Raw genomic sequence first — 15,025 nt, 5'->3', positions numbered from 1 at the left:
ATTTTGGACTCCTTAACAGGATGTTAAAACAGATACAGACAGCCTAATTAAGGGTCTGAGTTTAAACCCAAGGCTGGAGTTAGCCCCAAGCTATGCAATCTGCCTATGTCATTTTACAAGACACAAAGAGCCAAGAACTCTCACTTATCTTGTCCTTCTTGGTGGTTTTCCCTCCAGCCCCTAAGAGCTTGTTGACAGTCTGCTAATGAGGTCCCTATCTCTCCCTCTGCCTCCTTCCTCTTTGGTGGAGCCCCATGGTCAGAGTTCTTGGACAGCCTGCCTTTGGGGGGTTGTGGGAAAATGGGCTTTGAGGAAAGGGTTGTTCATTCCTTCATTCAATAACCTATTCAATGCAAACAGTGCAGTCTGGGAGAGGCTTCAAGGCCAGTCAAGACACAAAAAGTCACAGCCACTTGAGACCCATGTTAATGTCACCACTGCTATTTCACAGGGAATAATGCACGAGGTACACACACTGAAAGTGGAAAGGGAGTGGATCACTGAAACTGTTCCTCTTAGGCTGCAAATATGAATCCAGGTGCCCTGTTTCTCTCCCAGAATGCAGTTTGTGATTATGATGGGATGAGCACTGTCTCCACCCTGGCAGGCTTTTCAGAAATGCTCAGCACAGTTCTTCAATAGCTCCAATGCTAGCATTTGTTTACTGCTTCCGGTTGCAATAACACAGTGTTCACCTTGATCTCTAATGCCTACAAAGGTTTCACTTTCCTCTGAATAACTTCCTTATAAAGAACTACTGGGAGGCCCCTGGGCTAAAGTAAGCAGGTGTCACATAGAAGATACTTGGTGATTACCCTGGATTACAAAAGATGACTGGCCAAACATTGAACACCTACTATGGAGCAAGGTATTATGTTAGATTTCCAAGACAAGACCCTATAGGATCTGCCACTCCCTGCCCTACATTATCTTTCAGACCTCATCTCCTTCTATCTTCCTACTGCCAACTACTCCGATTCAGCTATATTGGTCCCTGTCTCTCTCTAACCTGAGAGGCATGGTCCCAATTTAGGGTCTTTGCAAATCTGTTCCCCCTAGTTGGCACTTCCTTCCTGTAGAGAAAGAAACTCATGGCTAATTCCTTTGTCTTCAAGTCTTTGCTAAAAGGTAACCTCCTTAGTGAAACCTACTCCAATCGTGCTTTATAAAATTAATGTTTTTCTAACTCTACTTCCCTGTCCTTTTTACCGTGTTTTATTTTTTGGTTTTTTTTCCCACTGCACATATTGTCTAATAACATACTATATAATTTATTAATGTGTTGAGCATCTATGCTTTTTCACTAAAATGTGAGTACCATAAGAGAGGGGTTTCTGTATGTGTGTGTTTGAGTGTGTCTATTTCATGCACTGGTTATCCCAAGTGCCTAGAACAGTCCCTGCACATATTAGGTGCTCAATAAATATTTGTTGAGTGAATGAACAACTACATGAACGGAATCAGACATCCAGTGCCCACCTTTTAATAGGGCTACACATAAACCATATAAGACAAAAGGGATTTGCCATCTCATTCTAAAGCTCTCCAGGATCCAGACTCCATACATCCTTTATTGAACAAATTCCACTTGATCATCATGCTCTCTTTGTAAATGTAATTTTCAATTTATTTCCCGTAATATTTAAATAAAGTAAACATGCCAATGACCGATGATTAAATAAAACTATTTCTGTATGTTCCTAATCCATTTCTCAAAGGTTACTGTGACCTTTTTGCTCTGCTTGGTTTCCCCTAACCTATGGATCTTTCCTCATGACCTATCTTTTCACTCTCCACTCCCCCACTCTGTGGTCTCATCCATTGCTATAATTCCATCTTTTCTACACCTGTATCACTTGAGTCCTAATCTTTCTCCAGTTCTCATCCTGAATTTCCTAGATCTACTTAGTGGTCTCATTGGTACCTAAAAGTAAACAGGGCTAAAACTAAATTTCTTGTCTTCCTCTTGAGAATGTCTTCTCCATACTTTCATACTTCCATCTGGGCAATCACTGCCTCCCAGTACCTAGGCTCAAAGCCTGGCATGCTCTTTGACTCACCTCCCTAAATGGGCCCCACCCTCACCTTTGCAACAAGTTGGTTGCCAAATCCTTCACACTTTATTGAATCTGTTCTCAGCATTTCCACGCTATCACCTCATAGCAGACTCCTAACTGGGCTTCCAACTCTAACCCATTTTAGATAATCACGCTGATCAGTTTTCCTAAAGTGCAATTCTGATTTTGTCGCTCTCTGGTTCAGAAACCTTTCATAGCTCTCCATCACCTACTTAAAGTACAAATTCCTTACCTTGGTATTCAAGACCCTCCTGGAATGTTTTTTCTCTGGCAATTTTGTATCCCACTACTTCCCAACATGTGCCTAAAATCTAAAATCAAACTCATATGTTAAATTCCCTACATATAATGTACTTTCTTGCTTCTGTGCCCTTGCTCCTACTTTTTTTCACTACTAGACATTCTCCCTGCTACTATTAAAAAAAATTAACATGTCAATGGCAAAGAATTCATTTCCCTCTCTACACACTCCCCTTGTTAAATAATTTCTTGAAATTCCAGGAATGTTTTAACCATTTTCAGGCATGCACACAAATACATATGCATTTATAACCATATACAATAAAATTATTCCGTATATGCTTTTTTGCAACTTGCCTTTTTTTTAGTAAAATAAAATTTGAACACTTTTTCTACCCCAGCACATACAGATTAACCACATTCTCTTTAACAGTTCTGTAGTGTTCTATTGAGTGGATATACTGTAATTATGTAACAAGTTACCTGTGAATGGACATGTGATTTCTTTTAAAGATTTTTTTTTTTAATTTGACAGACAAAGATCACAAGTAGGCAGAGAGGCAGGCGGGGAGCTGGGGGGTGGGTAGGGGGAGCAGGCTCCTTGCTGAGCAGGGAGCCTGATGCAGGGCTTGATCCCAGGACCCTGAGATCATGACGTGAGCCGAAGCCAGAGGCTATAACCGCTGAGCCACCCAGGTGCCCCTGGACATGTGATTTCTAAGGTTTGGGGTTTTTTTGTTTGTGGGTTTTTTTCCATATCTTAAGAATTGCTGCAGTGAATATCTTTGGATAATTTTCTTTACATAATTGCATAGATCTGTAGGACAAATTCCTAACAGTGGCATTATTGGGCCAGAAATCATACACATTTTTTAAAAGATTTTATTTTTAAGTAATCACTATACCCAATGTGGGGCTCAAACTCACAGCTCAGAGATTAAGAGTTGTATGCTTTTTTTTTTTTTTTTTTAAGAGTTGTATGCTCTTCTAAGCCAACTAGGTGTCCCACACTTTACATTTTAATAACTGGTAAATCATCCTGAAAATGTGTACCAATTACAATCTTACCAACAGTGAGTTTGAATGTCTGTTTCTCAAAAAATGTTGGCCAACTAACAGTTGTCAAATTTTTTATCTTTGCTAATTTGATAGATTAAAAAATAATCATTTTATTACTTTTACCCATCCCCTCACCATCTTTTAGTCTGCTGGTAATTATATATATGGTTGAAATCCCAGATTACAATTCCATCCCTTTCACAGATCCTCCCTTAGCAAATTTCTTCGTTTGCTAAGCATCTACAGTTTTTCTTTTACCTAGTTTTCATGCTACTTTGAAAATTAGAACGTACAGATTAGACTGTATGTTTTCCTCTGACCACTGTAGTTTGTACATTCCTTGAAAGTAAGGACATGATCTTATTCATAGAAACATAGAATTTAGAGCTAAACAAGGCTTTTCTTTTTTAAGATTTTATTTTTAAGTAATCACTACACCCAGGGTGGGGTTGGAACATACAACCCTGAGATCAAGAGGTGTAAACTCTGTTGACTGAGTCAGCCAGGCGCCACACAACCCACCCCCCGCGCTCCTTTTTAAAAAGATTTTATTTTTAGAGCTAAAAAAGACTTAGAAATCATATTAAGCAAACCTGTCGTTTCTATAAATAACAGGAATATTAAGGCTTTTCCTCAGCATTAAATTAGTTATATTAAACCTCACATTAAGCTTGTAAGAGAAACATTGTTACCCTGTTTTGTGGAAACTAAGCTACAAATGATCTACTGAGAAGAGTGCACTTAGAGGGGGTCCAAGACCAGAATCCAGCATCCTGGCTCCATTCACTGCTCCTTCCACGATATCCCAGCTGCCTCTCGTTTCCCTCACGCACTTAGCTGCACAATCAATATTTGGTGAATGAAATGACTTTTTAAAAAAATTTGCCAAGTGTTGACAGTTGCTTGAATAGCCAAAATTAAATAAAGGAAACATGCTGGTGGCCGAGGATGCACAGCTCTACACATCTTTCGCCCTTCTTTGGGGGAGAGGGGGCGGGGAGTGTCGTCGGCAGCTTTTGCTCCAGCGACCCTATCCGCAACGGAGCAGGTAGCTCTGGGTCCGAAGGAAGCACGGCTGCGAACGGCCCCTTTAAAGCCGCAGGCGGCGCGTGCCCACAGTCCTTTCAAATGGACCAATAAACGGGCGATGGGCGGTCCGTTGAGAACCAATAAACAACGAGGACACTGCGGGGTGTGCGGCGGCCCAAGCGGTTTCAAACGGCTTAGAGCAGGCCCCTCGGTTCTGACCCGGCGGAGGTGAGTGGCCGGTGGGTCCGACCCACCCACCGAGGCCCTCGGGTCCAGGCGTCGCGCGCGCCGGAGGGCCTTGAACCCCGGGCGGGGGGCCTCCGTAGACGCGCCCCTCCCACGCCGCACGAACCCGGCGAGTCTGAGGCGGCTAAGCGGGGCGGAGGCCGGGGGACGCGCGGCTGGGAGGGCGGGGGGCGTGGGCGCTCGTGTGCGGCCGAGGCCGGGATCCGGGTGACCCCAGCGCGCCGCGGCTGGGTGCGGGCGGCAGCGTCGGGGAAATGCTGGCGGCGCAGGGCCGCGCTGGGCGGCTGTGGGTGTTCCGGGGCTGGGGCGGGGGCCCTGCGAGCCGGCCCTGCTACGGTGCACTCGCGTAATTGTCAAATGAATGAATGAGTGAATAAGAACCTAGGAAGGCTGTCGTGCTTGTGACGGGCCCGGTCGTCTCGAAGCGTGACAAGGACTGCGGTACCGGGGCCTGCCCGCGCACCTGTGTCCCTGCCGGCTTGCTGCGGTTTTAATAATTCCTATCATACCGCTCCGCCCTCACGCCTGGCTTTCTTTCTCAAAAGGTGTCAGTAGAGTTCAGGTATCTTTCCAGCTCTGAAGGTTTGGCGGACCTATACAATAGCCACCAGTGTAGGTTAACTTGAGCAGGCCCTGGTACTTTACGGTTCGGTATACCAGATTTTTACTTTTTAGCTCTTACCACTCTTAGGCTGTTGAGATAGCTACCCTTCAATCGTGGTAACTGCCAGGCAGGATTTAAATGCATCCTGTTTTGTTTCTGGGATAGAAAATGGTGAAAGCCAGAGTGGCTACTGTGTGTTAGAAAATATATTCTGTTGATGAATCCTAACAATGAGTTTTTCATTCAGCATCAATAGAGGGTAAAGTGGTTTTTGCAGAACTTGCCCCAAATTTATGCTTGGCTCTAATTCTCACAGGGAACGAAGGCATCAAATCTTGGCCCAGAAATGCTGCCTGTCTTATTTTATGCATAATTATAGTAATTGAAAACTCATTTTTAGAGAGGTGAACTCCTTCTTTCTCCATTTTCATCACCCTGAAAAGTCCTTCTTTGACCTAAAGAGCCGATATATTAAGCTAACAGTCTTTTGAAATTTTTAAGAAGTCTAAAAAGATTTGGGCTTTTCTTAAGGGACTGGACAGACTGTAATATTGTTTTTTATAAAATTTAATGATACAGAGGTGAAATCAATTTATTTTACTAGCATAAATTAAACTTAGTTGGTCAACCGTGAAGAAAAAATTTTACACAAGTTTTCTAAGTCTGTTCACTGGAGCACTGGCAAGCGAAGTATTCCATAACAATCAGTATACCTTATACTTTATTACTTTCAATGTTTTGATCATCAGCTTTGAATTATGAACAATAGTATAGTCTACAACTGACAACTCAATTTTAGCAGCAGAGCTTTTTCTTTTTTCTTTTTTTAATAAAAAAAAAAGATTTTATTATTTATTTCAGAGAGAAAGAGCGAGCGTGAGCCAAGGGTAGGGACAGCAGGAGAGGGAGAAACAGGCTTCTTGCTGTGCAGCAGAAAGTCTTATGTGGGGCTTGATCCCAAGACCCTGAGATGATGACTGAGCCAAAGGCAGACACTTGACCGACTGAGCCACCCAGGCATCCTGCAGCAGTTTTTCAGCTGCAATAAATTTGAGTACCTTAATATTATGAACACTGTTCTAGATTTTGGGGAGGCAATTAGAAATAATAAAAACATCTTTAACAAGGCCTTAGGATATTATTTAAAATCTTGATGTGGAATGAAACTTTTATTTGTTTTGAAGTAAAGCCAGACTTTCTTAGGCTCCTTTGACTTAATGGAGTCTCATTCATTCCTTCAACACATGCTGAGATTGATGCCCACTGTGTGTTAAACACTGTTCCAGATTCTGGGAATACACCAGTGAACCAGAAAAAGACAAAGCTCCTGACCTAAGGGAGTTTGACAGTTTTATCTCTCAAACAATTTGCTGTAGCAAATTGTATTTTCTGTAATCCCTCTGGCCGAGCTCTGGTCCTTGAACAAAATAAATACTCAGATACTTTTATTAGCAGTAGCTAACATTTATTGAAGAGTCACTGGGCGCCACATTTTATCTCTTAATCCTCCCAGCTTTTTACAGATGAGGAAACTGAGTCTTCAAAAGGATATGCCACTTATTCAAGATCCTTACAACTAATAGAATCTGAATTTGAACCCAAGTTAGTCTGTCTCCAGGGTCTTTGCTTTTAACCTGTGGTTGTACTATATGAAGTAATGAGATCTGTTATGGAGAATTCAGGACTTTTTTTCTCGGTAGAATACTCCCCCTCCCTTTTTTCTTAATACTTTTAGCAGAGCCAAGAGAAAATAGGAATGAGAGGCATGGTAGTTTTTAGAGGGAAGATGGGGCGGTTCAAAATACATTATTTATTGGACAGCTGTGACTTTGGGGGAGATTGTGTGGTAGCATAAAATTGAGATCTTGATCTAATTACCATTGATGGATTCCTGGTGAGCAATGTTGGAGTGGTTTGAGATCCTTAAATGACTTTTATGTTTCACTTTATCTCATTCCTATCCAGGTGGTTGCCCTGTTTACATGAGATACCTTGGGCACGTTAAACTTGCTCTTTTTGGCCTTTACATTTGCTGTTCTCTTTGTATACCAGCTCTGCTCAGGTCTCAACTCAAATGTCATCTCCTTAAAGAGGCATTTTCTATGCTTCCAATTGGAATAGCTTTCTTGGGCATTTGTGTGCCTCACTTTACTTTTTTATTCATTTCATAGCATTTATCACTATCTGATAGGTCATTTATTGTTTGGTTGTGTATTGTCTGATTTCCTCACAGTAAAAGAAAGCAGAGCACAGATTTTTTTTTTCTTTCTTCTACCTTTGAGGTTACCTCAATGCTCAAACAATGCTTGGAACAAAAAAGGTAGTCAAAAAATATTTGTTGAACAAAATTGGTCAAAACTGTCATAGTCTTTTCTGTGTGATAAAGTGATAAAGACAGTAAGTATATAAAATAAAACTGGCTGTGTTACTGTGTCTTTGGGTGTGAGCCGTATCTCAACAGACTAATTTGGGAAGTCTTCAACTAAGAAAACTGGAAAAATGGTACCTTTGTGTCAACTGGGAGGCAAGGTAGATTTGGCTGCCCCACTCCTGCCTTTGTTGTTGTTGTTGTTATTTAGTTTTTAAGATTTTATTTTATTTTTGGGGGGCACCTGGGTAGCTCAGTGGGTTGAGCCTCTGACTTTGGCTCAGGTCATGGTCTCAGGGTCCTAAAATTGGGGCCCACATCGGGCTCTCTGCTCAGCAGAGAGCCTGCTTCCTGTCTCTCTCTGCCTATTTGTGTTCTTTCTCTGTAAAATAAAAAATTAAAATCTTTAAAAAAAAAAAAAGATTTTATTTTATTTTTTAAATAGACACCATGCCCATCGTGAGGCTCAAACTCACAACCATGAGATGAAGATTACATGTTCTACCGACTGAGCTAGCCAGGTGTGTGCCCATGCCCCCTTGCCATCATTATTTATTTATTTATTTATTTGAGAGAAAAAGAGATGGCAAATGTGTAAGCTCACATCAGAGTGGTGGGGGCAGAGAAAGAATCCTGAGCAGGCTCCCTCGGAGTCTGCTGGGGCCTGCCACAGGGCTGGATCTGGTGATCAAGAGCTGAGCAGAAATCAAGAGCTGGACGCTTAACCAGCTAAGCCACCCAGGTGCCTCTGTTGTTATTATTATTATCATTTTTAAAGATTTTATTTATTTATTTGACAGAGACAGAGATCACAAGTAGGCAGAGAAGGGAGGCAGAGGGGGGTGGGGGAAGCAGGCTCCCCCTAAGCAGAGAGCCCGATGCGGGGCTGGATCCCAGGACTCTGGGATCATGACCTGAGCCGAAGGTAGAGGCTTTAACCCACTGAGCCACGCAGGTGGCCCTGTTATTATTATTTTTTTAATTTAAAAATCTTTCTATGGAAATTTTTAGGAGTATTGGTCAAGTATATTTTAGGGTGCCCCACTATTGGAATTTATCATATAATTTTCTCATGATTACACTGGGGTTATGGTTTTTAGGGAGGATGATGGCAGAAAGAAGGTACCATTTTCATCATCTCATATTGAGGATGCATACTATCGACATGATTTATGACTGTTGATACTGACTTTGATCACTTGGCTGAAGTATTGTTTGTCAGGTTGTTCCTTTATAAAGTTAATTCCGCCCCCCCATTCCATACTGTCCTCTTTGGAAAAAAAAGTAACTGGGTTGCCTACATTTAAGGAATGAAGAGTTATGCTCCCTATTCTTTGGGGTAGAGTATCTACATAACTTACTTGGAATTCTCCTGCATGGAAATTTGTCTCTTTCCTCGTGTGTTAATTTAGTCAAGTGTCTACTTATATCAGTATGGTATGAAGGATATCTATTTTATGCTTTGAGTTATATTCCAATATTTATTTTATTGCTCAAGATTGTTCCAGCTTTGTCCATTGGGAGCTCTTTCAGTTGGTTCCTGTGCCCCTTTAACATACTGACATCAGTGTGTGTGTGTGTGTGTGTGTGTGTGTGTGTGTGTGTTTAATATAATTATTTTTTAACACTCCTTTACTTTCTGGCACTACAAGATGCTCCAGGCTCATCTCGTGTATTTCTTGTCAGGGTGCTAAAATCAGCTATTTCTCCAAGGATCTCTGCTTCCTTTTATTGGAGAACGGTATCAGAAACCAAGATTTGGATACTAAGTGTTCTTATTGCTGCTTTCTTTTCTTTTTTCTTTTTTTAAGATTTTATTTATTTATTTGAGAGAGAGAGAGGAGTGGGAGAGACCACGTGCTGGGTGAAGGGCAGAGGGAGAAGCAGAATTCCCACTGAGCGGGAAGCCTAGTGCATGATTTGATCCTGGGACTCCAATCCTGGGACTCTGGGATCCTGACCTGAGCGGAAGGCAGATGCTTAATTTGATCCTGGGACTCCAGGTTCCTGAGCTGAGCGGAAGGCAGATGCTTAACGGGTTGAGCCACCCAGGCATCCTCACTGCTGCTTTCTTTTAAGCCCTCTCAGCTAACCGAGTGAAGAGTTAGTTTTATACTAGCGCTTATGTATACACCTATCTGTAAATATTTCTGGGTGTAATCATCTGTATAACTATGTTAAGTTAAACATGAGTTCATACTGCTACCTCTAGTTCCAGTCCATTACCACATAGGCTATTCTAGCCTTCTCCCCTTGCTAATCTGTGAATTTACACATCAGCAGTAGAAACCTGGCTCCCACCATCCATTTACTTAATTGTTCAGTTCCAGTATACATGTATAGCAGTATCAGAGCTGTAACCCATACTCTCATGGGAAACGACTTTATCCACAGAGTACAGTGCTTAGGTACCTACCATTCCTTGTGCAGTTGTTATGTCCCTCCTTTTGAGTTTATCTGATTTTTTTTTTTTTATTATTAGACAAGAGTTATATGTTTTTGGAAAGAATGCCACAGAATACTGTCATTTTGTATCAGGGGATATGTGACTTCAGCATGTTATCACTGATGATGTTGATCTTGATCACTTGGTTAAGGTAGTGTTTACCATGTTAATATGTGAGGTTACTATTTTTCCTTTTCTATACTGATTCTTTGGAAGCAAATCACCTAAGTCTAGCCCACCCTCAAAGTGGATGGAGGGCTTAAGTACCACTTAAGAGTATCCACATTAATTATTTCGAATTTTGGAAGGAAGAATTGTCTCTTCTCCCATTAATTTTTTTTATTCAACCATTTACCAATATCAGTGTATCTATTTTGTATTATTAGTTATAATCTTGATTCTGGGTTACTTATTTTTTTTGCTGAATTGTTCCATCTTTGACCATTGGGAGATCTTTCATGTTGGCTCCTGTGTCCCTTTGACATGTCTCCATCCTTTTTTTTTTTTCTTTTTTAGCATTCCTTTACTTTCTAGTACCATAAGGTGCCCCAGACACATCTTATATTTTCCCTGGCCCAACTCTAGAATCAGCCATTTCTCCAAGGAGCCGTGGTTCCTCCTACTGGATAATGATTTATAGAAACCAAGATTTGGGGGCTCATTGCTAGGGGTGTCATTATTTCTAGGCCCTCAGTGGACAGAGCTAAGTTAATTTATGTATGTATGCTAAACCATGTATATGCATATACATACAATTGTTTCTGTATCTTTCTGTCTGTACTTTTTTTTTTAATTATTTTTTTTTCCTGTCTGTATATTAAACTAAATGTGAACACATACAGTTCTCCCCAGCTTTCAGAGGAAGCTTAGGTCCCAAACAGATATCTTCTTTGTAACTTGCTTTTTACTGAGATCTTTTTCCCCCAATTAACACTTTTTTTTTTAAGATTTTATTTATTTATTTGACAGAGAGAAATCACAAGTAGATAGAGAGGCAGGCAGAGAGAGAGAGAGAGGGAAGCAGGCTCCCCGCTGAGCAGAGAGCCCGATGCGGGACTCGATCCCAGGACCCTGAGATCATGACCTGAGCCGAAGGCAGCGGCTCAACCCACTGAACCACCCAGGCGCCCCCCCAATTAACACTTTTTAAGTGCCACAGAAAGCATTGTTTTCCATGACCTGGTAATAGCAGTAGTTTGATCTGGAATGTGATCTTTGTTTAGATGCATTCAAAGCATAAATTCTGACTCAGCTGGAATAGTTCATATATTTTTGGCATAGATAGGGTGTCAGATAAGCCACGGTGATCTCATGTCTCGTGACCTTCTCTCTTCAAACATGATTTTTGCTTCTTTGATCTCTTAATTATATTTTTTAGAGATTTGTTATTAATTAAAGTGACTTTTAGATCCTGGGAAGATGAGGAAAAAAATTGTGTAGTTTCAAGAATTTCTTGAAATGAAATTCATTTGTTTCATGTGGATGCTTTTGTTTAATGTGTTGTTTTTGTCTTTTCATTCTTCAATCATAAGACTTAAAATAGCATTTTATGTATCAGAAAGTCAACTACCAGGAAATAAACCAAAAAAGGTTTTTCAGCAGCCTAAGTAGGTATCACAGATTTTATTGGCTTCCCTCAAGTAGATCCTTTCCTCTTTTAGACAGTTTCAGCTTGCTTGGTTCTTTAAATCAAGAGCTAAAACTTTAAAAAGCAACACTGTTACAAGCTAACTAAAAATGTTAGCTTGATCAAAAGGAAGGAAGAAAAGCTACAACATGTAAAACATTAAAATTCAAAAAGCCATATTGGAAGCATTTAGATTTGGTGCAAGAATCCCTCATACCTCTGTGGTCATAGTAGATTATCCTGAAAAGTTTAAATGATTATTAGTATACTTTGTTTAAGAAGACTGGGAGGGTTAGATATTTTCTTAGATTTATATGGGGAAAAAAATTGCATAAAATTGTTGTTCCAAGGATCGACCTCTCCTGTTTGGCTACTTTGGCTGTCTAGAACATCTTATTCCCTAATCAGTTTTTTTTAATTCACAGTGATTTTTTAAAAATAATCATTTTATATCTTTATCCACTTGTAGTATGAAGTCTCTCATTTGTAGATTTTAAGAATTTTTTTTTAGTACTATTATTCCACATTTTTCTCTTGGTCTTTTTTCTTTTAAATGTACATTTTTAAAAAAGCCTCATGTGGGGCGCCTGGGTGGCACAGTCAGTTAAGCACCCGACTCTTGGTTTTGGCTCACAATGTAGTCTCAGGGTCCTGAGATTGAGCCCCACACTGGGCTCTGTACTCAGTGGGGAGTCTGCTTGGGATTCTCTCTCCCTCTTCCCCTGCCCCTCCCCTCCCACTGGTGCCTCCCCCAATAAATAAATGATTATTATTTTTTTCATTTTATTTTATTTCTTTCTAGTGTTCTAGAATTCATTGTTTATGCACCACACCCAGTGCTCCATGCAATACCTGCCCTCCTTAATACCTACCACCAGGCTTGCCCAACCCTCCACCCCCCTCCCGTCCAAAACCCTCAGTTTGTTTCTCAGAGTCCACAGTCTCTTATGGGTTGTCTCTGTCTCCAATTTCCCCCAGCACACTTGTTTTCTCCATCTCCCAATGTCCTCCATGTTATTCCTGAGATTGAGCCCCACACTGGGCTCTGTGCTCAGAGGGAGGTCTGCTTGGGATTCTCCCTCTTCCTCTGCTCCTCCCCTCCCACTCGTGTCCCCACTCTCTCTCTCAAAAATAAATAAATTATTCTTAAAAAAAAAAAAAGTTTCATGAGGGGTGCCTGATTGGCTCAGTTGGTAGAGCCTATGCTCTTGATCATGGGATTGTGAGTTTGAGCCCCATGTTGGGTATGGAGATTACTTAAAAATAAAATCTTTAGGGGCGCCTGGGTGGCTCAGTGGATTGGGCCGCTGCCTTCGGCTCGGGTCATGATCTCAGTGTCTGGGATGGAGCCCCGCATCGGGCTCTCTGCTCAGCGGGGAGCCTGCTTCCCCCTCTGTCTCTGCCTGCCTCTCTGCCTACTTATGATCTCTCTCTCTCTGTCAAATAAAATATAAAATCTTTAAAAAGAAATCTTTTTTTTTTTTAAGATTTTATTTATTTATTTGACAGAGAGAGATTACAAGTAGGCAGAGAGGCAGGCAGAGAGAGAGAGGAGGAAGCAGGCTCCCTGCTGAGCAGAGAGCCCAATGCGGGACTCGATTCCAGGACCCTGAGATCATGACCTGAGCCGAAGGCAGCGGCTTAACCCACTGAGCCACCCAGGCACCCTAAAAAAAAATCTTTAAACAAACAAATAAAACCTCATGAAAGTCTCCTGGTCTAGAACTAGTATGAGTGCTTCATTTGGGAGTAAAGACCAAATATCATATCAGAAATCTCCACGCAGTAAATAAAGCCACTTTTTACGCTTCTGAGGACTACTTGCTTGTTTTGAGCAATGTTTAGTATGGGAGACTCCTACAGACAAAATATAGACAGTCCCTTTGAGTTTTACAAAATGGCATTTACTTTTTAATTAATAGTAAATCTGCTTTCTATAGGATACAAAGGAATAGATTATCTGTACTTCCAAAGAGGCAGTTGGTTTTAAACCAGAGGAGACCTGTCTTTCTTGGTCCTAAGAGCTCTGTGCTAACTTAGGCCTTCCTTGGAAAAGAAGACGGGTTAAAGTTGGAACTGAATCTAAAAACCCTGAATGACTGGCATGGTGCTTATAACAACATAATAATGGCAGGTACCATTCTTGAGCGTTTGGCAGCTGCCAGGTAATCTGTATACTCCTTTCTTGCATAAAGTCACTGAGTTTGTATAATATGGCCCTTTTCAGCCCGTTTGGCCCCTTGAGTTACGATCCTGTTCTTTAATTTGCTTAGCTTTTGGGGGCTTTGACACACAAGCCTGTAACATTCTCTATTTTCCTCACTCATTATGCCTTTGCCTGGCTAATCCCTATTAATTGCCTTTAGTTCTCAGCCTTAATTACGGGCATACCTTAGAGATACTGCAGGTTCAGTTCCAGACCACTGAATAAAGCGAATATCACAATAAAGTGAGTCAAATAATTTTTTTTTGTTTCCTAGTGTATGTAAAAATTATGTTTACAGGACACTGTATTCTGTTAAATGTGCAGTAATGTTATGTCTAAAAAAACAATGTGCATACCTTAATTAAAGAATATCATAGGGGGACACCTGTGTGGTTTACTTGAGCATCTGCCTTTAGCTCAGGTCATGATCCCAGGGTCCTAGGATGGAGCCCTGTGTTGGGTTCTCTGCTCAGAGGGGAGACACTTCTCCTTTTCCCTCTGCCACTCCTCCTGCTTGTGCTCTGTCTCTGTCTGTCAAACAAATAAATAAAAATCATATATATATACATTTCAGTGTATGTAATCCTTCTGGTGATAGAAGGTCTTGCCTTGGTGTTGATGGCTGCTAGCTGATCAGGCTGATGGTTGCTGAAGGTGGAAGTGGCTGTAGCAGTTTGTTAATATAAGACACCAGTGAAGTTTGCGGCATTGTTGGACTCTTCCTTTCACAATTTCTCTGTAGTATGTGATGCAGTTTGATAGCATTTACCCACGGTAGAACTTCTTTCAAAATTGGAGTCAGCCTCTCAAACCCTGATGCTGCCTTTTTTTTTTTTTTTAAAGATTTATTTATTTGTGAGAGAGAGCTCAAGCAGAGGGAGTGGCCCGCAGAGGGAGAAGCAGGCTGCACGCTGAGCAAGGAGCCTGACGCATAACTCTGTCCCAGGACCCTGGGATCGTGACCTGAGCTGAAGGGAGATGCTTAATTGACTGAGCCCCCCATGCTGCTGCTTTAGCTACATGATATTTCAGATCCTGTGTTGTCATTTCAGTAGTCTTCACAGCATCTTCACCAAGAGTAGGTTCTTTTTTTTTTTTTTTTAAGATTTTATTTATTTATTT

The 15,025-nt window shown here is 41.2% G+C and overlaps 1 protein-coding gene across 1 annotated transcript in view; it reads left to right on the top strand.

The window, feature by feature from the left end:
• The first annotated feature begins 4,554 nt into the window (after positions 1–4,554).
• Positions 4,555–15,025, top strand: part of CKAP5 (cytoskeleton associated protein 5) — a 107,828-nt gene continuing 97,357 nt past the window's right edge. Inside the window, exon 1 of the mRNA XM_044259207.1 lies at positions 4,555–4,634. The gene's annotated coding sequence lies outside the window, so the exon portion shown is untranslated. The remainder of the gene's footprint in view (positions 4,635–15,025) is intronic.

Source organism: Neovison vison, chromosome 7 (genome assembly GCF_020171115.1).
Source record: "Neovison vison isolate M4711 chromosome 7, ASM_NN_V1, whole genome shotgun sequence".
NCBI lineage: Eukaryota > Metazoa > Chordata > Mammalia > Carnivora > Mustelidae > Neogale > Neogale vison.
This window is presented reverse-complemented; position numbering and strand designations above follow the sequence as displayed.